This window comes from Dermochelys coriacea, chromosome 7, assembly GCF_009764565.3.
Source record: "Dermochelys coriacea isolate rDerCor1 chromosome 7, rDerCor1.pri.v4, whole genome shotgun sequence".
NCBI lineage: Eukaryota > Metazoa > Chordata > Testudines > Dermochelyidae > Dermochelys > Dermochelys coriacea.
This window is the reverse complement of record NC_050074.1, coordinates 122,561,570-122,580,810: the sequence shown is the minus strand read 5'-3', so window position 1 is coordinate 122,580,810 and position 19,241 is coordinate 122,561,570. Positions and strand designations below refer to the sequence as shown.

Below are 19,241 nucleotides of genomic sequence, written 5' to 3'. Positions count from 1 at the left end.
GTTAGAGATGCTATGCTCAAACATTCATACGTTTGATTTAAAAAACCCAAACAAAATGTGCAAATAGCAATATTACATCTACCAATATTTCACTACTGTAATCCTCACTCCCCCATATTTCTTCCTCCACCTTTGTTTATTTGTATCTCTGCTGTGTTAAGTCTGATCTAGCTGGTAAGATCCACAAGCCGAGGACCTATTAATTTTAATGGCCAATGTGTGCATAGCAGCACCTACAAACAAATATAGGGGAGAAGGGATTAATGGCCCATTTAGTCCTTGATCTCTACCAAAAAAGGGAGCTATATATCAGCAATTGTGACAGTGAGTTTTGCAACAGATGTGCCTACGTAGAAGAAACTGGACTAAGATTACCAACTAGCAAGAACTTTTAGTCACTGCCAATCTATGTCAGGTTTTAACAAGTGACATAGCAGCGGAAGGCTTTGCCCAGGCACAGAGACATTCAGTATTATACTTAAATAAGTGGGTGCAGTGGCTAAGTGTCAGGGAACTAATACTCAGGACAATGCACAGAAAATCTACTACTGAATGTATTATAAAGTATACATTCTACTACATAATATGGTAGTCATAAAACTGTCTATATTTAAGGGATTATTGTGCTTCTCAGATGGGCAGAATGACTTAGGCTCCTTCTTGCCCCGCCTATCATCTGAGGCAAGATATCATTGCCCATTTATGTACGATCCTTAATTTAGCCCATTGTGCTTCAATACTGTAAATGCTAAAGTTTTTCATAGCACTGGTCTGATCCTTCAACATACAGTCTGAAAGTGAGGAGTTGGGGCAGAGTGGTTACCCTAATTTAGTCATATTTAGATAATATACTGCTCATGGCAGCCTTAAATAACAACCCTGAACTTTTTTCCAGATAGTGCATCAATTCTGTTTATTGTACATTCTGAACTTCCTTTGTGGTAATAAAGGAAAAGAAAAATAAACTTGCGTTGAGTGCTCTCTATTGGCAGGAAATAGCCTAACATTTTAGGAATCATTCCAATGAATGATGATCCACAATATTAAAATAATACAAACCACTAATACATGGATCTTAGGCACAATATATAATAATGGTTTCTTCAGTAGCACAGAATGGGTCTTTTACACTGAGAACAATTAACATGAAAATTCATAATATGGAGATATCCAAAGAACAAGTTATGCCTAGACACAGAGTAGCCAATTATCAAAGACTAATACTTTGGTCTTCTTAAAGATGCCAATAATTCAAGTTTCAGAGTAGCAGCCGTGTTAGTCTGTATTCGCAAAAAGAAAAGGAGTACTTGTGGCACCTTAGAGACTAACAAATTTATTAGAGCATAAGCTTTCGTGAGCTACAGCTCACTTCATCGGATGCATTTGGTGGAAAAAACAGAGGAGAGATTTATATACACACACACAGAGAACATGAAACAATGGGTTTATCATTGTTTCATGTTCTCTGTGTGTGTGTATATAAATCTCTCCTCTGTTTTTTCCACCAAATGCATCCGATGAAGTGAGCTGTAGCTCACGAAAGCTTATGCTCTAATAAATTTGTTAGTCTCTAAGGTGCCACAAGTACTCCTTTTCTTTTTGCCAATAATTCAAGTATTTTTCAAGTGAGCTTTATGCTGATGATTCACACCACTACAAACTGGGGGAAGAACAGATACAGGGCAGACAAAGTGGAAACTCCCCCACGCTGCCTTACTGATGTGTCTCAGATCTGAGTGAAGACATAGAAGAATGCAACAGGAGATCAGTCCCAAAACCCATTCAATCCTTGTTCTCTTTAAGACAGCCAAACAGGGAGCCTGTTAGGATGTTTTGAGCTAGAACCACTCACTCATTCACTTCCCAGAAGGCCAAACAGCTGTCAGATAACAACAGCTTTGGATCATTACAGAGCTCTGCTAGATTTTAACCAATGGCCAAGTAGGCTCTGCTGAATCAGATCACCCATGTCCCACCGCACTCTCTGATTCCAAGTCTGCAGAACTGGCTAGGCAGTTTAGCTTCCATTGCACATCATCCATCTGATTCTATCTATGTAGGATTATCTGGGAGGAGCTGCCAGCAGTCAACCTTTCTCCCATGCACATATTCTGGAGCAGTTTATATTACTCCTGGGGATCTCAAAACTTAAGCTGAGCCTGAACCTGCAAACTAATTTTTGGGCACTATGACCCTAATCTATAACCCGGTGATTCTCAGCCAGGGATACACTTACCCCTTGGGAGTACACAGAGGTCTTCCAGGAGGTACATCAATTCATGTCAATATTTGCCTAGTTTTACAACAGACTACATAAAAAGCACTAGCAAAGTCAGTACAAATTAAAATTTCAAACAATGACTCGTCTATACTGCTCTATATACACTGAAATGTAAGTACAATATTTATATTCCAATCCATTTATTTTATAATTATAGGTAACAGTGAGAAAGTAAGCAATTTTACAATAATAGTGTGCTGTGATACTTTTGCATTTTTATGTCTGATTTTGTAAGTAAGTAGTTTTTAAGTGAGGTGAAACTTGGGGGTATGCAAGACAAATCAGACCCCTGAAAACAGTAATCTGGAAAGTTGAGAGCTATCACTATAACCAATCCCCTGAGCTGTCTCTTCCCTAGACAATAGTTTCTATTACAAACTACATTTTATCAGATTAATAATCATATTTAACAAGCCCACATTTCCTTTTCCATAGTATTTGAGATTGTCTCCCACACAAACACTTCATTTCTCTCAGCACAGACATGAAAATGTATTTATTTTCACTTTTGTTTCTTCTCATTTTTTAAATAAAGTTACTTTTGAGATTTTCCCGAAGAGAATAATGTTTCAACGTTCAGGTTCCAAACATTAAGGGAGACTTTTTAAGAAAACTTTAAGTTGAAGTTTGAAAATAGCCCAGTGTAAATATTTCTAGTAGTTTTAGCTTTTATAAAGCTTATTTTTCCAAAACCTAAATTTGGAGACATCCTTCACACTTTATTTAAACAAGCTTTATTTTAAAAAATTGCTTTAAACTGAAAAGCTGCTTGACAAATTTCACCTCAAATTGATTTTTAGCAAATGCCTTATGATAGTAATGCTAGAAAAGCAAATATATTGGCACAATTTCTGATCTCAAACCTCAGCTGAAAATGTTTCTCTCGCTCTCAAAATTTTTCACCCCTGTTTATCTCTGTAATTGTATGCAACTCCATGGAGCATTTTGGAATACAGTTTATTTAGGTGACAGGATACAAATAAAAGTTGTATTGTAGTATATAACAAAACTACATTTGTGCTTGGACAACTCCAACTGTTGTTATAAGTTCCCAACTGATCTATTGACCTCGAGACTAGCTACAATGGAGTTCTGCTCTAGAACATGACTATTAGGATTGTTTCTCAAATATTTCCAGAGCAAAAGTGCTCAGTGGACAAGTTGAAAATGTGTGTATGTTTTTTCTAACCACCAACACTGCAAACTCAATATGGAAGTTAAAAAAAAAAAAATAATCACGCTACGTCCTCTTTCTGGCTTACAATATCACAAACAACAAAGATCCTGAAAATAAGAACATAAGCCATAACCCTGCAAACGTTTATACTCATTTAACATTACTCATATGAGTAACGTGAATAAGCATTTGAAAGATCAAGCCCTTAGTTAACAATTCTAGTAAGAGGAGCATGATAATACACGACCCAGAATAGAACTCAGCTCCGTCTCCCAGAGCTAACAGGTGTAAAAAGCAGCAAAATATATTTTAGTTAATGACAAGATATATTTTTCACTTCACAGGGGGTTGAGGAAGAAGGTGCCATTTTTACATAGTCATGAATATGAAACCCAGAACGAACAGGCATAGTACCATCCTGGAGCATCCACATTAGAGTCAATTAAATGTAAACACCTTTGAAGGAATTCATCATCTCCACGTTTTTACAACAGCGCTGAACCAGATAAAAGAGAGATGGAAGGGACCTATTAAATCCCTTAATATATCAGTAGCTAATGCAGAACCGTTTTCCTGGTGTACATTTTGCAACACAACATTGCCAGAAGTAGAGGCATTAAAAAAAGACTCAAGTAAAATGAGAGCAAACCTGATATTTATTTGGTTCCCGCCTGTCCTCTCTGGGTTATCAGTTCAAGCCTGACAGGGACCCACTTGCCAAGGCCAACTCAGTTCAAATAAAGCAAGTGACACTGAACCACCTTCTGATGCAAGACTACCCTGAAAACACTTCCCATCCTGCCAGGTCAATTGCTTTCCTCTCTACAGGGCATCACCCCCTCCCAATCCCCAGCCCAAGGGCGAAGCAGGGATGAATTGTCCAGGCGCCGTTTGGTTCGCTGGGGTGCTCAGCCCAACATGCATGAGAGGAAATAAACGACAAGGGATCCCCCCCCAGCCAAGGGGTCCCCTCTCCACCCAGAAGCCAGGGTGAGCGGGAGGCTGCAGGGAAGAGAGCCTCAGGGGCTCGCTCCATTTGGGGGGGGGGGAAGGTCCTCGAGCTGGTCTCTAGCCAGTCACTGCCTGGGAAAGGGGGCACCTCTCCTGAGGTGGAGGCACCCCTCAGTAACCACCCTGAAAAGAACCCCCCCCCCGTCACCCGTGAGGAGTAAGGACCCCCTCAGCAACAGCACAAGGGAGCACCCCAAGGCCAGGAGTCCTGCGAGGGCGCGTGGGGGGGGGGCGCTGCCCGCGCGAGGGGGGGGTCGCGCGTGGGGCGGGGGGCGCTGCCCGCGCGAGGGGGGGTCACGCGTGGGGCGGGGGGCGCTGCCCTCGGCTTCTCCCTAGGTGAGGGGGGGTCCCGGACTCGCCGCTTCCTCACCTGCAGCCGCTCTGCGAAGAAATAAACCGCAGCACGGAGGCGGCCGCACTGCGCAGGTGCGACGTACGCCCCGCCCCCTAGCCAATAGGCGGGGACGCAGGGCGGGGGGGAAGGGCCACCCTCTTCGCCAGCGCAGCCGCACACAGACCCTGCCAGGGGCCGGGGAGAGTGTGCCACCCCCCAATACAGCCGCACACAGACCCTGCCAGGGGCCGGGGAGAGTGTGCTACCCCCCAATACAGCCGCACACAGACCCTGCCAGGGGCCGGGGAGAGTGTGCCACCCCCAATACAGGCCCGCACACAGGACCCCTGCCAGGGGGCCCCGGGGAGAGTGTGCCACCCCCCAATCAGCCGCACACAGACCTGCCAGGGCCGGGGAGAGTGTGCCACCCCCCAATACAGCCGCACACCAGACCCCCAGGGGCCGGGGAGAGTGTGCCACCCCAATAGAGCCGACACAGCCCCCTGCAGGGCAGCGGGGAGGAGAGGTTGCACCCCCCAATACAGCCGCCACACAGACCCTGCCAGGGGCGGGGAGAGTGTGCCACCCCCAAATACAGCCGCACACAGACCCTGCCAGGGGCCGGGGAGAGTGTGCCACCCCCCAATACAGCCGCACACAGACCCTGCCAGGGGCCGGGGAGAGTGTGCCACCCCCCAAAACAGCCGCACACAGACCCTGCCAGGGACCGGGGAGAGTGTGCCACCCCCCAATACAGCCGCACACAGACCCTGCCAGGGGCCGGGGAGAGTGTGCCACCCCCCAATACAGCCGCACACAGACCCTGCCAGGGGCCGGGGAGAGTGTGCCACCCCCCAATACAGCCGCACACAGACCCTGCCAGGGGCCGGGGAGAGTGTGCCACCCCCCAATACAGCCGCACACAGACCCTGCCAGGGGCCGGGGAGAGTGTGCCACCCCCCAATACAGCCGCACACAGACCCTGCCAGGGGCCGGGGAGAGTGTGCCACCCCCCAAAACAGCCGCACACAGACCCTGCCAGGGACCGGGGAGAGTGTGCCACCCCCCAATACAGCCGCACACAGACCCTGCCAGGGGCCGGGGAGAGTGTGCCACCCCCCAATAGAGCCGCACACAGACCCTGCCAGGGGCCGGGGAGAGTGTGCTACCCCCCAATACAGCCGCACACAGACCCTGCCAGGGGCCGGGGAGAGTGTGCCACCCCCCAATACAGCCGCACACAGACCCTGCCAGGGGCCGGGGAGAGTGTGCACCCCCCAATACAGCCGCACACAGACCCTGCCAGGGGCCGGGGAGAGTGTGCCACCCCCCAAACAGCCGCACACAGACCCTGCCAGGGACCGGGGAGAGTGTGCCACCCCCCAATACAGCCGCACACAGACCCTGCCAGGGGCCGGGGAGAGTGTGCCACCCCCAATACAGCCGCACCCAGACCCTGCCAGGGGCCGGGGAGAGTGTGCCACCCCCCCAATACAGCCGCACACAGACCCTGCCAGGGGCCGGGGAGAGTGTGCCACCCCCAATACAGCCGCACACAGACCCTGCCAGGGGCCGGGGAGAGTGTGCCACCCCCAATACAGCCGCACACAGACCCTGCCAGGGGCCGGGGAGAGTGTGCCACCCCCCAATACAGCCGCACACAGACCCTGCCAGGGGCCGGGGAGAGTGTGCCACCCCCCCAATACAGCCGCACACAGACCCTGCCAGGGGCCGGGGAGAGTGTGCCACCCCCCAATACAGCCGCACACAGACCCTGCCAGGGGCCGGGGAGAGTGTGCCACCCCCCCAATACAGCCGCACACAGACCCTGCCAGGGGCCGGGGAGAGTGTGCCACCCCCCAAAACAGCCGCACACAGACCCTGCCAGGGACCGGGGAGAGTGTGCCACCCCCCCAATACAGCCGCACACAGACCCTGCCAGGGGCCGGGGAGAGTGTGCCAACCCCCCAATACAGCCGCACACAGACCCTGCCAGGGGCCGGGGAGAGTGTGCCACCCCCCAATACAGCCGCACACAGACCCTGCCAGGGGCCGGGGAGAGTGTGCCACCCCCCAATACAGCCGCACACAGACCCTGCCAGGGGCCGGGGAGAGTGTGCCACCCCCCAATACAGCCGCACACAGACCCTGCCAGGGGCCGGGGAGAGTGTGCCACCCCCCCAATACAGCCGCACACAGACCCTGCCAGGGGCCGGGGAGAGTGTGCAACCCCCCAATACAGCCGCACACAGACCCTGCCAGGGGCCGGGGAGAGTGTGCCACCCCCCAATACAGCCGCACACAGACCCTGCCAGGGGCCGTGGAGAGTGTGCCACCCCCCAATACAGCCGCACACAGACCCTGCCAGGGGCCGGGGAGAGTGTGCCACCCCCCAATACAGCCGCACACAGACCCTGCCAGGGGCCGGGGAGAGTGTGCCACCCCCCAATACAGCCGCACACAGACCCTGCCAGGGGCCGGGGAGAGTGTGCCACCCCCCAATACAGCCGCACACAGACCCTGCCAGGGGCCGGGGAGAGTGTGCCACCCCCCAATACAGCCGCACACAGACCCTGCCAGGGGCCGGGGAGAGTGTGCCACCCCCCAATACAGCCGCACACAGACCCTGCCAGGGGCCGGGGAGAGTGTGCCACCCCCAATACAGCCGCACACAGACCCTGCCAGGGGCCGGGGAGAGTGTGCCACCCCCCAAAACAGCCGCACACAGACCCTGCCAGGGCCGGGGAGAGTGTGCCACCCCCCAATACAGCCGCACACAGACCCTGCCAGGGGCCGGGGAGAGTGTGCCACCCCCCAATACAGCCGCACACAGACCCTGCCAGGGGCCGGGGAGAGTGTGCCACCCCCCAATACAGCCGCACACAGACCCTGCCAGGGGCCGGGGAGAGTGTGCCACCCCCCAATACAGCCGCACACAGACCCTGCCAGGGGCCGGGGAGAGTGTGCCACCCCCCCAGACAGCCGCACACAGACCCTGCCAGGGGCCGGGGAGAGTGTGCCACCCCCCAATACAGCCGCACACAGACCCTGCCAGGGGCCGGGGAGAGTGTGCCACCCCCCAATACAGCCGCACACAGACCCTGCCAGGGGCCGGGGGAGAGTGTGCACCCCCCAATACAGCCGCACACAGACCCTGCCAGGGACCGGGGAGAGTGTGCCACCCCCCAATACAGCCGCACACAGACCCTGCCAGGGGCCGGGGAGAGTGTGCCACCCCCCAATACAGCCGCACACAGACCCTGCCAGGGGCCGGGGAGAGTGTGCCACCCCCCAATACAGCCGCACACAGACCCTGCCAGGGTCCGGGGAGAGTGTGCCACCCCCCCAATACAGCCGCACACAGACCCTGCCAGGGCCGGGGAGAGTGTGCCCCCCCCCAATACAGCCGCACACAGACCCTGCCAGGGGCCGGGGAGAGTGTGCCACCCCCCAATACAGCCGCACCCAGACCCTGCAGGGGCCGGGGAGTGTGTGCCACCCCCCAATACAGCCGCACACAGACCCTGCCAGGGGCCGGGAGAGTGTGCCACCCCCCAATACAGCCGCACACAGACCCTGCCAGGGGCCGGGGAGAGTGTGCCACCCCCAATAACAGCCGCACACAGACCCTGCCAGGGGCCGGGGAGAGTGTGCCACCCCCCAATACAGCCGCACACAGACCCTGCCAGGGGCCGGGGAGAGTGTGCCAACCCCCAATACAGCCGCACACAGACCCTGCCAGGGGGCCGGGGAGAGTGTGCCACCCCCCAATACAGCCGCACACAGACCCTGCCAGGGGGCCGGGAGAGTGTGCCACCCCCCAATACAGCCGCACACAGACCCTGCCAGGGCCGGGGAGAGTGTGCCACCCCCCAATACAGCCGCACACAGACCCTGCCAGGGGCCGGGAGAGTGTGCCACCCCCAATACAGCCGCACACAGACCCTGCCAGGGGCCCGGGAGAGTGTGCCACCCCCAATACAGCCGCACACAGACCCTGCCAGGGCCGGGGAGAGTGTGCCACCCCCCAATACAGCCGCACACAGACCCTGCCAGGGGCCGGGGAGAGTGTGCCACCCCCCCAATACAGCCGCACACAGACCCTGCCAGGGGCCGGGGAGAGTGTGCCACCCCCCAATACAGCCGCACACAGACCCTGCCAGGGGCCGGGGAGAGTGTGCCACCCCCCAATACAGCCGCACACAGACCCTGCCAGGGGCCGGGAGAGTGTGCCACCCCCAATACAGCCGCACACAGACCCTGCCAGGGGCCGGGGAGAGTGTGCCACCCCCCAATACAGCCGCACACAGACCCTGCCAGGGGCCGGGGAGAGTGTGCCACCCCCAATACAGCCGCACACAGACCCTGCCAGGGGCCGGGGAGAGTGTGCCACCCCCCAATACAGCCGCACACAGACCCTGCCAGGGGCCGGGGAGAGTGTGCCACCCCCAATACAGCCGCACACAGACCCTGCCAGGGGCCGGGGAGAGTGTGCCACCCCCCAATACAGCCGCACACAGACCCTGCCAGGGGCCGGGGAGAGTGTGCCACCCCCAATACAGCCGCACACAGACCCTGCCAGGGGACCGGGGAGAGTGTGCCACCCCCCAATACAGCCGCACACAGACCCTGCCAGGGGCCGGGGAGAGTGTGCCACCCCCCAATACAGCCGCACACAGACCCTGCCAGGCCGGGGAGAGTGTGCCACCCCCCATACAGCCGCACACAGACCCTGGCAGGGGGCCGGGGAGAGTGTGCCACCCCCCAATACAGCCGCACACAGACCCTGCCAGGGACCGGGGAGAGTGTGCCACCCCCCAAATACAGCCGCACACAGACCCTGCCAGGGGCCGGGGAGAGTGTGCCACCCCCCAATACAGCCGCACACAGACCCTGCCAGGGGCCGGGGAGAGTGTGCCACCCCCAATACAGCCGCACACAGACCCTGCCAGGGGCCGGGGAGAGTGTGCCACCCCCCAATACAGCCGCACACAGACCCAGCCAGGGCCGGGGAGAGTGTGCCACCCCCCAATTACAGCCGCACACAGACCCTGCCAGGGGCCGGGGAGAGTGTGCCACCCCCCAATACAGCCGACACACAGACCCTGCCAGGGGCCGGGGAGAGTGTGCCACCCCCCAATACAGCCGCACACAGACCCTGCCAGGGGCCGGGGAGAGTGTGCCACCCCCCAATACAGCCGCACACAGACCCTGCCAGGGGCCGGGGAGAGTGTGCCACCCCCCAAACAGCGCACACAGACCCTGCCAGGGCCGGGGAGAGTGTGCACCCCCCAATACAGCCGCACACAGACCCTGCCAGGGGCCGGGGAGAGTGTGCCAACCCCCCAATACAGCCGCACACAGACCCTGCCAGGGGCCGGGGAGAGTGTGCCACCCCCCAAAACAGCCGCACACAGACCCTGCCAGGGGCCGGGGAGAGTGTGCCACCCCCCAATACAGCCGCACACAGACCCTGCCAGGGGGCCGGGGAGAGTGTGCCACCCCCCAATACAGCCGCACACAGACCCTGCCAGGGGCCGGGGAGAGTGTGCCACCCCCCAATACAGCCGCACACAGACCCTGCCAGGGGCCGGGGAGAGTGTGCCACCCCCCAAACAGCCGCACACAGACCCTGCCAGGGCCGGGGAGAGTGTGCCACCCCCCAATACAGCCGCACACAGACCCTGCCAGGGGCCGGGGAGAGTGTGCCACCCCCCAATACAGCCGCACACAGACCCTGCCAGGGACCGGGGAGAGTGTGCCACCCCCCAATACAGCCGCACACAGACCCTGCCAGGGGCCGGGGAGAGTGTGCCACCCCCCAATACAGCCGCACACAGACCCTGCCAGGGCCGGGGAGAGTGTGCCACCCCCCAATACAGCCGCACACAGACCCTGCCAGGGGCCGGGGAGAGTGTGCCACCCCCAATACAGCCGCACACAGACCCTGCCAGGGGCCGGGGAGAGTGTGCCACCCCCCAATACAGCCGCACACAGACCCTGCCAGGGGCCGGGGAGAGTGTGCCACCCCCCAATACAGCCGCACACAGACCCTGCCAGGGGCCGGGGAGAGTGTGCCACCCCCCAATACAGCCGCACACAGACCCTGCCAGGGGCCGGGGAGAGTGTGCCACCCCCCAATACAGCCGCACACAGACCCTGCCAGGGGCCGGGGAGAGTGTGCCACCCCCCAATACAGCCGCACACAGACCCTGCCAGGGGCCGGGGAGAGTGTGCCACCCCCCAAAACAGCCGCACACAGACCCTGCCAGGGACCGGGGAGAGTGTGCCACCCCCCAATACAGCCGCACACAGACCCTGCCAGGGGCCGGGGAGAGTGTGCCACCCCCAATACAGCCGCACACAGACCCTGCCAGGGGCCGGGGAGAGTGTGCCACCCCCCAAAACAGCCGCACACAGACCCTGCCAGGGACCGGGGAGAGTGTGCCACCCCCCAATACAGCCGCACACAGACCCTGCCAGGGGCCGGGGAGAGTGTGCCACCCCCCAATACAGCCGCACACAGACCCTGCCAGGGGCCGGGGAGAGTGTGCCACCCCCCAATACAGCCGCACACAGACCCTGCCGGGGGCCGGGGAGAGTGTGCCACCCCCCAATACAGCCGCACACAGACCCTGCCGGGGGCCGGGGAGAGTGTGCCAGCCCCCAATACAGCCGCACACAGACCCTGCCAGGGGCCGGGGAGAGTGTGCCACCCCCCAATACAGCCGCACACAGACCCTGCCAGGGACCTGGGAGAGTGTGCCACCCCCCAATACAACCGCACACAGACCCTGCCAGGGGCCGGGAAGAGTGTGCCATCCCCCAATACAGCCGCACACAGACCCTGCCAGGGGCCGGGGAGAGTGTGCCACCCCCCCAATACAGCCGCACACAGACCCTGCCAGGGGCCGGGGAGAGTGTGCCACCCCCCAATACAGCCGCACACAGACCCTGCCAGGGGCCGGGGAGAGTGTGCCACCCCCCAATACAGCCGCACACAGACCCTGCCAGGGGCCGGGGAGAGTGTGCCATCCCCCAATACAGCCGCACACAGACCCTGCCAGGGGCCGGGGAGAGTGTGCCATCCCCCAATACAGCCGCACACAGACCCTGCCAGGGGCCGGGGAGAGTGTGCCATCCCCCAATACAACCGCACACAGACCCTGCCAGGGACCTGGGAGAGTGTGCCACCCCCCAATACAGCCGCACACAGACCCTGCCAGGGGCCGGGGAGAGTGTGCCATCCCCCAATACAGCCGCACACGGATTCTGCCACCCCCTGGCTTAAAGTGGTTCCCATCATACACAGCATCTGCATTTTGGTTCAATGGCTCTCAACCCACCCGCTATACAAATTGTTCCAGCACCTCTCCTGGAGGCATCTGGAGGGTGATCTAGGGAGTGGCGTCAGGATCAACCCCAAATCAAATGGGGGGGCTGGGGGCTGTGTGCAGAAGAGGATGTAATGCATTCAGCCCTTTGCAGCAATCACACCCTGGCTTCACACAGTGCTTGGAGCACTCCGCCCGGATTAAATGTGCCGCTACACCTCTGCAGTTTGATTAGTCTTTCGCTCAGCGTCTGCAGCATAGTCTTTGCTCCTTGCCATGTATGCCTCCCCGCCCCGAACTGCAACAGGAGTGGTAGTACAGGGTGCCCCTTCTCAGTGACATTAACAGTCAGAACTGGTGGTACCAGTCTCCCTGTCCCTATGGCTTTGCAACCAGGGCTGGTGGTGCCAGGCTGGCCACCCCATTGCACTGGAATCAGGGACAATCATTTTGCCAAGTGTCTGGTTCTTTTGTGCATGATAAATACTGTAAAATATCAAAGCTGCATGTTCTCTGGCCTGGATGAAAGATGCAGCAGTGTGTGGGAGTGATTAGGGGGGGAACAGATGATACAGTAGCATGGGGTAAGTAGAGAAGTAGTTGATGGGGTTGGCCATATGTACGCTATAAAATTATTTTAATTTTTTTAAATTAATTATTTAAATTTGTTAGTCTCTAAGGTGCCACGGGTACTCCTTTTCTTTTTGCGAATACAGACTAACACGGCTGCTACTCTGAAACCTACAAAATTAAGTCGACTTTATCTAATTCGACCTTGAGCCTCTGAATGAATTAAGTCGATTGTGCGTGGCCACACCGTGCTCATTGTCTCCATGGAGTGCGTCCTCAGTAGCAGTGCCTGCACTGATGTACAAAGTAGTGCATCATGGGTAGCTATTCCAAAGTGCAACTTGCCGCAATGTGTTTTGGGAAATTTGTGCAATGCCTCATAGGACCAAAACATTGTTGCCGGGGAGAATGGGAACATTGCATGGGCAACCCACTGTGCTCAATGGCAAACAACCCAGTGGTTTTCGCGCCTTAAAACTGCTGCGCATACACCAGAACCCCAGAAGCATGGAGCCTGCTTATTTGTGCACTCTTGCTGTGAGCATCTCAAACATCTTGCGCCTTCTGCAGTATTTCCAGAGCCGAAGTAGGGTCCGCTGCACAGAACATAGCAATGTCCTGCAAGCAGCCCTGCTGCAAGCCATTGAAAAAAACAATTCATAGTTACTACTGGCAGTCACAGAGCAGCTGCACGTTGCTGAGTGCCATTTCTGGTTCCAGAGTAGCAGCCGTGTTAGTCTGTATCCGCAAAAAGAACAGGAGCACTTTTGGCACCTTAGAGACTAACAAATTTATTTGAGCATAAGCTTTTGTGAGCTACAGCTCACTTCATCTGATGCATGCAGTGGAAAATACAGTAGGGAGATTTTTTATACAAAGAGAACATGAAACAATGGGTGTTACCATACACACCGTAATGAGAGTGATCAGGTAAGGTGAGCTATTACCAGCAGGAGAGAAAACAAAAACAAAAACCTTTTGTAGTGATAATCAAGATGGGTCATTTCCAGCAGTTGACAAGAACGTGTGAGGAACGGTAGGGGGGAAAATAAACATGGGGAAATAGTTTTACTTTGTGTAATGACACATCCACTCCCAGGCTTTATTCAAGCCTAATTTCATGGTGTCCAGTTTGCAAATTAATTCCAATTCAGGAGTCTCTCGTTGGAGTCTGTTTTTGAATTTTTTTTTGTTGCATCATCAAGGATCTACAACCTATCCTGAAGGACAACCCACCACTCTCACAGATCTTGGGAGACATGCCAGTCCTTGCTTACAGACAACCCCACAACCTGAAGCAAATACTCACCAGCAACCACACATCACACAACAAAAACACTAATCCAGGAACCAATCCTTGCAACAAATCCCATTCCCAACTGTGTCCACATATCTATTCAGAGGACACCATCATAAGGCCTAATCACATCAACCACACTATCAGAGGCTCGTTCACCTGCACATCTACCAATGTGATATATGCCATCATGTGCCAGCCATGCCTGTCTGCCATGTACATTGGCCAAACCGGACAGTCTCTACATAAAAGAATAAATGGACACAAATCAGACGTCAAGAATTATAACATTCAAAAACCAGTCGGAGAACACTTCAATCTCTCTGGTCACTCGATCACAGTCCTAAAAGTCACAATTCTTCAACAAAAAATCTTCAAAAACAGAGGACCCCCGGAGGGCAGACTGGAATCATAGATTCATAGATTCATAGATACTAAGGTCAGAAGGGACCATTCTGATCATCTAGTCCGACCTCCTGAACAACGCATGCCATAGAATCTCACCCACCCACTCCTAAAAAAACCTCACCTATGTCTGAGCTATTGAAGTCCTCAAATCATGGTTTAAAGATTTCAAGGAGAAGAGAATCCTCTCTCAAGTGACCCGTGCCCCATGCTACAAAGGAAGGCGAAAAACCTCCAGGGCCTCTTCCAATCTGCTCTGGAGGAAAATTCCTTCCCTTCCCCAAATATGGCGATCAGCTAAACCCTGAGCATATGGGCAAGATTCACCAGCCACATACTACAGAAAATTCTTTCCTGGGAACTCAGATCCCATCCATCTAATATCCCATCTCAGGGGGTTAGGCCTATTTACCCTGAATATTTAAAGATCAATTAATTACCAAAATCACATTATCCCATCATACCAGCTCCTCCATAAAGTTATCGAGTAGAATCTTAAAACCAGATAGATCTTTTGCCCCCACTGCTTCCCTTGGAAGGCTATTCCAAAACTTCACTCCTCTGATGGTTAGAAACCTTCGTCTAATTTCAAGTCTAAACTTCCTGGTGGCCAGTTTATACCCATTTGTTCTTGTGTCCACATTAGTGCTGAGCTGAAATAATTCCTCTCCCTCTCCTGTATTTATCCCTCTGATATATTTATAGAGAGCAATCATATCTCCCCTCAACCTTCTTTTACTTAGGCTAAACAAGCCAAGCTCCTTAAGTCTCCTTTCATAAGACAAGTTTTCCATTCCTCGGATCAGCCTAGTAGCCCTTCTCTGTACCTGCTCCAGTTTGAATTCATCCTTTTTAGACATGGGAGACCAGAACTGCACACAAACAGTATTCCAGGTGAGGTCTCACCAGTGCCTTGAATAATGGTACTAAAACCTCCTTATCCCTACTGGAAATACCTCTCCTGATGCATCCCAAAACTGCATTAGCTTTTTTCACAGCCATATCACATTGGTAGCTCATAGTCATCCTATGATCAACCAATACTCCAAGGTCCTTCTCCTCCTCCGTTACTTCTAATTGATGCGTCCCCAGCTTATAACTAAAATTCTTGTTATTAATCCCTAAATGCATAACCTTATACTTCTCACTATTAAATTTCATCCTATTACTATTACTCCAGTTTACAAGGTCATCCAGATCCTCCTGTATAATATCCCGATCCTTCTCTGAATTGGCAATACCTCCCATCTTTGTATCATCTGCAAACTTTATTAGCACACTCCCACTTTTTGTGCCGAGGTCAGTAATAAAAAGATTAAATAAGATTGGTCCCCAAACTGATCCCTGAGGAACTCCACTGGTAACCTCCCTCCAGCCTGACAGTTCGCCTTTCAGTAGGACCCGTTGTAGTCTCGCCTTTAACCAATTCCTTATCCACCTTTTGATGTTCATATTGATCCCCATCTTTTCCAATTTAACTAATAATTCCCCATGTGGCACGGTATCAAATGTCTTACTGAAATCTAGGTAAATTAGATCCACTGCGTTTCCTTTATCTAAAAGATCTGTTACTTTCTCAAAGAAGGAGATCAGGTTGGTTTGGCACGATCTACCTTTTGTAAAACCATGTTGTATTTTGTCCCATTTACCATTGACTTCAATGTCCTTAACTAATTTCTCCTTCAAAATTTTTTCCAGGACCTTGCATACTACAGATGTCAAACTCACTGGCCTGTAGTTACCCGGATCACTTTTTTTCCTTTCTTAAAAATAGGAATTATATTAGCAATTCTCCAATCATTCGGTACAACTCCTGAGTTTACAGATTCATTAAAAATTCTTGCTAATGGGCTTGCAATTTCAGGTGCCAATTCCTTTAATATTCTTGGATGAAGATTATCTGGGCCCCCCCGATTTAGTCCCATTAAGCTGTTTGAGTTTTGCTTCTACCTCAAAAAGAAAAGGAGTGCTTGTGGCACCTTAGAGACTAAAAAAATTATTTGAGCATAAGCTTTCGTGAGCTACAGCTCACTTCATCGGATGCATCCGATGTTGCTAAGGTGCCACAAGTACTCCTTTTCTTTTTGCGAATACAGACTAACACGGCTGCTACTCTGAAACCTGTCATTTTCTACCTCAGATATGGTAATATCTACCTCCATATCCTCATTCCCATTTGTCATGCTACCATTATCCGTAAGATCCTCTTTAGCCTTATTAAAGACTGAGGCAAAGTATTTGTTTAGATATTGGGCCATGCCTAGATTGTCTTTAACCTCCACTCCATCCTCAGTGTTTAGCAGCCCCACTTCTTCTTTCTTGGTTTTCTTCTTATTTATATGGCTATAGAACCTTTTACTATTGGTTTTAATTCCCTTTGCAAGGTCCAATTCTACTCGACTTTTAGCCTGTCTCACTTTATCCTTACGTGTTCTGACCTCAATAAGGTAGCTTTCCTAGCTGATCCCTCCCATCTTCCACTCCCTGTACACTTTCTGCTTCTTCTTAATCACCTCTCTAAGATGCTTGCTCATCCAGCTTGGTCTACAACGCCTGCCTATGAATTTTTTCCCCTTTCTTGGGATACAGGCTTCAGATAGCTTCTGCAGCTTTGATTTAAAGTAATCCCAGGCCTCCTCTACTGTTAGATCCATAAATTCTTCAGTCCAATCCACTTCCCTAACTAATTTCCTTAATTTTTGAAAGTCAGCCCTTTTGAAATCAAAAACCCTAGTTGCAGATTTATTTTTGTTAATCCTTCCATTCAGTTTGAACTGAATTAGCTCATGAACACTTGAACCAAGATTATCCCCTACAACCATTTATTCTATGAGGTCCTTGCCAACAGCCTCATGAATGGGAGAACCAAAGAACAAGATAACATCTGGCAGCACGGAGCCATCAGGAATGTGCCATCTGCAGATTGATTCAGCAACAGCATGATGAAGCAATTCCCATAGACTGGCATAGGAAGAAATTCCTATAAAAATGGACTCTAGAAAGTGAGAACTTTGGGGTCTGATTCTGCAAACCAACTTCCATGAGCATCAGATGAGCATCTGACAAGGCCCTGCTCCCTCCTCTTGTCCAGGCCACCTGGCCAGTGGCTTGGCATGAGCAACTCTAAGGCTAGTAACTATGATAAAAACCTTGCAAAACCTGGGGGGGAACGTGTGTGTGCGTGTGTATGAATGAATGTGTGAATAAATATGAAATTGAATGGAATGATATAGCTATAACTAACTGCTTACTATGATTCTTTCTGTATTCACAATAAATGTGGCATTTTGCCTTTTCCCCTTTAATAAAATCCTGCTGGTTTTTATTTTATTGGTATAACACTGTAGCTCATGAAAGCTTATGCTAAAATAAATTTTTTAGTCTCTAAGGTGCCACAAGTCCTCCTTTTCTTGTTTCTGGTCCTGTGCACTGACTGGTCGGACCGCATCGTTTTGCAGGTATGGGATGACAAGCAATGGCTGCAGAACTTTCAAATGCAGAAGGCCACCTTCCAGGAACTTTGTGCAGAGTTTTCCCCTGAGCTGCAGTTCAGCATCACAAAAATGAGAGCTGCTCTGACAATGGAGAAGCGAGTGGTAATCACTATTTGGAAGCTTGCAACGCCAGACAGTTACCAGTCAGTGGGGAATCAATTTGGAGTGAATAAATCACTTTGGGAACTGCTGTGCTCCAAGTGTGCAGGGCCATTAATTGACTTTGGCTATGAAGGGTAGCGAGTCTGGGAAATGTGCAGGACGTAGTGGATGGTTTTGCCACAGTGGGGTTTCCTAACTGCGGTGGGGTGATAGATAGCACAAATATCCCCATCTTGGCGCCAGACCAGCCATAAACCAAAAGGGATACTTTTCAATGGCTTTGCAAGCGCTGGTGGATCACAGGGGGCATTTCACCAACATCAACGTAGGATGGTCGGGAAAGGTTCATGATGCACGCATCTTTAGGAACTCGGGTCTGTTCAAAAAGCTGCAATCTGGGACTTTCTTTCCAGTCCATAGAATGAACATTGATGACATTGAGATATCTATAGTTATCCTGGGGGACTCAGCCTACCCCTTGCTCCCATGGCTAATGAAGCCATACACCGGCCGTCTAGTCAGCAGTAAGGAACGGTTCAATTATAGGCTCAGCAAGTGCAGAATGGTGGTTGAATGTGTCTTTGGTCGTTTGAAAGGGCGCTGGAGCAGTTTACGGACAAGGTTGTACCTTAGTGAAGAGAAGATCCCAATGGTTATAACTGCTGACTGTGTGCTCCATAATCTCTGTGAAAAAAAGGGGGGAAATTTTCCACAGGGGCAGGCAGTTGAGACAGATCACATGGCAGCCACTTTTGAGCAGCCAGACCCCAAGGCAATAGAAGAGCACAGCAAGGGGCACTGCGTATCCCAAGGCTTTGAAAAGCCGTTTCAATAATGAGTCACGGTAATGTGAGCTGCTTGTCTGCATTGTGCTTTCCCAAACCTTCATCTGCCTTGTATCACTGTCCCTGTAAACCCAACCCCTCCCCCCAAGCCCACTGCTTCTATCAATAAAGAACATTTATTTCTCAAATCCATTTACTTTATTTAACAAACATAAGTAAAGAAGGGGAACAGGGAAAAAAAAAGTAACCTTGGGGAAAAGAGGTTGTAAAATTGGAACGGGAGAAACATTTTCAGCAGTCAGAGTATCAGCCGTGTTAATCTGTATCCGCAAAAAGAAAAGGAGGACTTGTGGCACCTTAGAGACAAACAAATTTATTTGAGCATAAGCTTTCGTGAGCTACAGCTCACTTCATCGGATGCATACAGTGATCCGATGAAGAGAGCTGTAGC

General features: G+C 52.6%; 1 protein-coding gene across 2 annotated transcripts in view; it reads right to left on the bottom strand.

Annotated features, from left to right (window-relative positions):
- The window catches only part of NT5C2 (5'-nucleotidase, cytosolic II), an 84,858-nt gene extending 79,898 nt beyond the window's left edge, over positions 1–4,960 (bottom strand). Inside the window, exon 1 of one of the 2 annotated variants that reach the window (XM_038409375.2) lies at positions 4,840–4,960. The gene's annotated coding sequence lies outside the window, so the exon portion shown is untranslated. Of the gene's footprint in view, positions 1–4,129; positions 4,391–4,839 lie in introns of those variants that run through there. The other variant, XM_043519878.1, reaches the window with a different exon arrangement.
- Between the last annotated feature and the right edge of the window lie 14,281 nt (positions 4,961–19,241).